Source organism: Atta colombica, unplaced genomic scaffold, assembly GCF_001594045.1.
Source record: "Atta colombica isolate Treedump-2 unplaced genomic scaffold, Acol1.0 scaffold126, whole genome shotgun sequence".
In the NCBI taxonomy this organism is placed as follows: Eukaryota; Metazoa; Arthropoda; class Insecta; order Hymenoptera; family Formicidae; genus Atta; species Atta colombica.
In genome coordinates, this window is record NW_017259213.1 from 4,090,965 (window position 1) to 4,096,658 (window position 5,694).

Here is a 5,694-nt window from a genome sequence, read left to right on the forward strand (position 1 = left end):
ATCGTAAATACGTAAATACTATTCAATTCAAAATTATGAATAAAGAAAAAGCAAGTACAGTTTTTTCAGTTTCCATTCAGTTAAATTTAAAAATAATATCAGCAATTTCTGTGAATTCTGCTCAATTCAATATTTTGAATATGAAATGCAGTTTTTTAATCTAAAAAGAATTTTGAATAAAAAAAGTTTTTATTCAAAATTCTTTTTTATTTAAAACTGGACCATAAATGCTACTTAAATTATTCAAAATTATAAGTAGGAAATTCTTCATTTTAATTCAACTATATTCAAAAAAATTGTAACGTAATAATTGAGCTATGTATATTCTTTTGTTTCTCTTGAAGTAATTAATTTCAAATGTAATTATTATAAATGTCTTAAGAATAAAATTTGTAACTCTTAAATTTTTTTTTTCAAATATTAAACTAGTATCAGCTCGGATCTTCAATCCATTTTAATCCATTCAATCCATTTTCATGGATTTAAAGTACGCATTAAAAAAATTTTAATTATTTTAATCCATTTTCGTTTGCTGGATATTTTTCTTAATACTTTTTCGATTCGTAAAAATTCTTTTAGACTTGAAATCTAAAAGTGAAATATTTTAATCAATATTTTTTTAAATTAATGACAAGAAAAATTTAATTTTATTTATACATGCGTATATACCGGATGTTCAAAATAAAGTTATAAATTTTTATCTCGGAAACACAGCATTATTGAAAAAAAAGTTCAGACAAAAGTTATTATAAGTACGGTGTAATAAGAAGGAGATTAAACTCAAACGATCATATAAAAAGGGTGGGCTCGAAATACGGTGTAGGAAAATCCTACTACATATATATATCTACATACATATGTATACATACGTGTAAGTCACGTGACAGTCAATACTTCCAACTTTTCCCGTAAGGCGTGATGGCACTAAAATCACATTTGCCGGATTTTTCATGGGTTCTCCTACACCGTGTTTCGAGCCCACTTTCAGATCTGGAGTTTGATCTCTTTCTTATTACGTCATGGTTGTAGGATTCAAAAAGGTTTATTTACTGATCTTATCAGTTTGACCTTGGGTGGCAAGAGTCACAGACACATCGATTTTTTAAAATGGAACTCTTTACAATAATAGATTTTTTTGAACCCTATAACTTTTGTCTGAACAATTTTTCTCAGTAATGCCGTGTTTCCTAAATAAAAATTTGTAACGCTTTATTTTGAACACCCGGTAAATAAATGAATGTACATACATATACATGAGCTACATGTGTATATAGGATGTTCGACGAAGAAATTGTCAAATGTATTTTAGAGATCATTCTAAGCAAAAAAGTTTATATACAGATCAAATTGTAATATATTATATTGAGATATAGACAAAAAATTTAATATATTATATTGAGATATAGACAATTTTATAAATATTATAATAAATAAAAATGCCAGACATTTATAATTTTTTGTAAATATTACTTTCTTAATTATCTTAGTTGTTTAAAAATGTCCATTTTCTGTTTACAAACATGCTGCTTATCTCATAAACTGTCAATCATGTTTGCATATTCAACATAGTTAAATATTCAATGCATTTTTAAAATGTAATGTCACTTTACTTGATATTTTTAAAAGTATATAAACCAATACATTCAAAAATTTGTGTATGTAGTATGAATGGCTGTATACGATAACCTCACACTATCAATTTTTGAAATGATATCAATTTTTTAATAAATATTTAGATTAACATATTGCAGCATATCTAATAAAAACTAATACGAGATGGATTGTCGTAAAAAATTTAAGTTATTCTCTGATAGAATTAAATATTTTATATTTTGATAAATTGATCTGTAGTTTATATGAACTTTCTGCGTAGAATGATCATTAGTTAGAACATATTCTAGATTTATTAATTTTCTTATGGAACATCTTATATATTAAAATATATAATTGCAATTTGTGACGTATTACTGTATTATGTATTGCTGCTATTTCTTATCAAGTTGAATTTTGAAATAACTTTGAATGATTTTGAATTACTCGTTGTTGCACAAGGTATCTAAAAGACATTTTTTAAAGATGTTTAAAAAGCGTTATCTGCTAATTTATAAACTAAAATTAAATTTTTTATTTATAGAAATTTTGGCAGAGGACAAATCGTGTTTTTATGTGTGCGCGTATGCACGTATATCATTATTATATGCATCTACTGGAAAAGATTTTTTTCACTACAAATTTGACAATATTTTGTATCAATGTAAAAGATTTATTTTACTTTATAGCATAATATTGTAATAAAATTATTATTCCAATCTAAAATATAAAATATATATCTTTAAAAAAAAACGGATTAAAATTAAAAATTTTTAACAATTCATTGTGATTGGGATTTTTTAAATTGGGATAATAGTTTTATTTTGCAATATAATGCTGTAAAGCAAAATAAATTTCTACATCGATATAAACACTTTGTCAAATTTGTAGTGAAAAAATCTTTTTTAATAGATTTAAATTTAAATTTATCTAAAAATACACAATGAATTATTTAATCAAAAATTTTTAATTTTAATTTATATAGTTAATAAGTAATACATATTATTTCATATAAGAGACTTTGTAAGATACAATAATATTTGTCTATACAGGGTGGTCTACTTAAATTGACTATCTGAAATATCTTGCTTATTTTTGATGATATAAAAAAATTTTTCAAATGAAAGTGGAATGGTTTCGAGGTGGACGTATTTTGGTCATGTTTTTTTTTCTAGGTGGAGACGCCAAAAAAATATGAAGGTTATCTCCATTTTTTAAAATGGAATTGTATGATTTTTTCACACACAATATAATTTCTCTAATTATTCTACATATAAAAGTATTAAGATAGTGACATCAAAAAACCAACAGTTTACGAAATATTTTACATTTTACTCTGACATATATTAACATAAAATGATAAATAACTCGTTAAATAATTCTGATATAAAGAAAACACAGTTGCTTTAAAAAAAAATGTATGCAAAATGGATAATTTTTTAAATAAGCAACTATGTCTTTTCCATCAACTATTTTATCTTATTATTCTCTTCATAAAAGTATTAGCATACGATTATCAAAAAGTTAATAGTTTATGGTTATTTAATATTTTATGTCAATATGTGTAAGAATAAAGTGTATAAAATATCTGATAAACTGTTGGTTTTTTGATATTACTATCTTAATAATTTTATATGTAGAATAATTAAAGGAATATTGTGCAAAAATATTATACAATTCCATTTAAAAAAATGGAGGTAACTTTCATACTTTTTGGTGCCTCCACTTAAAAAAAAAAACAACATAATCAAAGTACGTCTCTCTCGAAATCGACCACTTTCATTTGAAACATTTTTTTATATCATTAAAAACATGTGAAATATCTCAAATAATCGATTGAAGTGAACCATCCTGTACATAATCATTATATTCCTATACAAAAAATTTTTTACAAACATTCAATCAAATCTAAAAGACCAAATTTCGATCAAGACTAAGCATAAATTTTCTTGTACATTATTTAAAGAGAATATATTATATAGAATATATTATATATTATTCTTGATCGAATCTCTCCGTTCTTCTTCGATATTTCTAACAAGCATCTCTCTCTCTCTCTCTCTCTCTCTCTCTCTCTCTCTCTCTCTCTCTCTCTCTCTCTCTCTCTCTCTCTCTCTCTCTCTCTCTCTCTCTCTCTCTCTCTCTCTCTCTCTCTCTCTCTCTCTCTCTCTCTCTCTCTCTCTCTCTCTCTCTCTCTCTCTCTCTCTCTCTCTCTCTCTCTCTCTCTCTCTCTCTCTCTCTCTCTCTCTCTCTCTCTCTCTCTCTCTCTCTCTCTCTCTCTCTCTCTCTCTCTCTCTCTCTCTCTCTCTCTCTCTCTCTCTCTCTCTCTCTCTCTCTCTCTCTCTCTCTCTCTCTCTCTCTCTCTCTCTCTCTCTCTCTCTCTCTCTCTCTCTCTCTCTCTCTCTCTCTCTCTCTCTCTCTCTCTCTCTCTCTCTCTCTCTCTCTCTCTCTCTCTCTCTCTCTCTCTCCCTCCCTCTCTCTCTCTCTCTATATATATATATATATGCATATAAAAAACGCGAAGGCGAGGAATCTGGGTCAATATGCTGCCTTCGGCAACGCATGCAAGTTCGGATATCCGCTTAAAACACGAAGTTCTGCAAAGCAAGACAAATAGGTAAATTTATTTCTATCCGGATGACATTCACGCAAGTCTGTGTAAATACACAAATCATTAAATTGCGTACCATTTATCTGTCGCCTCACATTACACTTGCATGCTTTTTATAAGTTCCATCTAATTTTTTTGCTTGTAATCAGTTACAGCTAACTTTAATCTTTCACTATGTCGTCTAAGCTTTAGTTTTTTCTTATCTTTTTTCCTTTTTTCTTCTCTCACACACACACACACACCCCACACACACACACACACACACACACACACACACACACACACACACACACATATTTGATTATAGTATATAAAATTACTTACACTGAGAAAAATGGTCTGGTTGGATTAAATAGTAATTCTGATGGAAAATGAACGAATCAGAATTTTTTGATTATGTTTATTAGAATTCTAATTGAGATAATTGAAATTCTGATTGATACAATATTTCTGATAAACTTTACTAGAATTCTTATTTTTACCAGAATAATTATATTAATCAGAATTTTAGTTATATGATTAGAAATTAGACCGATAAGAATGATGAGCCAATTAAGAAAAATAATCCTATTTTAATGAAATAGGATCTCTCTCTTGGTGCTTAATAATATTCATGTGTAAATGTATTGCAAATATATTTTTTCCAGTATATTATATAAACTGGACGTTGATTCGATTTGTCGGAAACATGAAACGCAACCGTAAAGCTGAAGCTGAAATATTAATATCTTAATTAATCTAAATTAAACAACTTAACAATTGTAATAAAATAATCGTAAGATCGCATATTTTAATACGACTGTTAAGATATATATCTTACAATTATCACAACTTACAATTATAACTGAAAATAGTTTTGTTTTGTGACATAGTATGATAGCTACTTGGCTTGCTGTTATGATTTGTATTGCTGTAATTCTTAGAGCGCTGTAAAGACAAGGTTTATTTTTTCAAAGAGAATAAGAAGTTTTGCAAAAACGTGGATCCAGATGAACACTAAAGTCACGTTATCTTTTTCTTAATTAATAATAATTGTTAAAAGAAGATAACTCGAAGAAGGAGATAATCTTAGCGTTCATTGTATCTGGATAAACGATATTGCAAAAACTCCGTAATAGTTTGCTTTCGTAAAAAAAAATCGTGTTAGCCTGTCTTATAATTATATACAGATAATGAATATTTCTATACGAAGTATATATAATGTCAGATGAATTTGATCAAGAAAATTAAAACATATTTTATAAAAATATATAATGTATATAATATATATATTTTTCTTTCTTATTGTTATTTGTTAAATATTCTGTTAAATATTCGATAATAAAATTTATCATTTCATTCGTAAATGAGAGGATTACACGGCAGTATATAATTTGTTTTTTATTAATTATACTTATTTGTTATCTCGAGAGCTCAATTTTATCTTATTTAAATTATTTGTTATCGCACAAGATGTAAGATATGTATATATAAATACATTGTTTATATATATA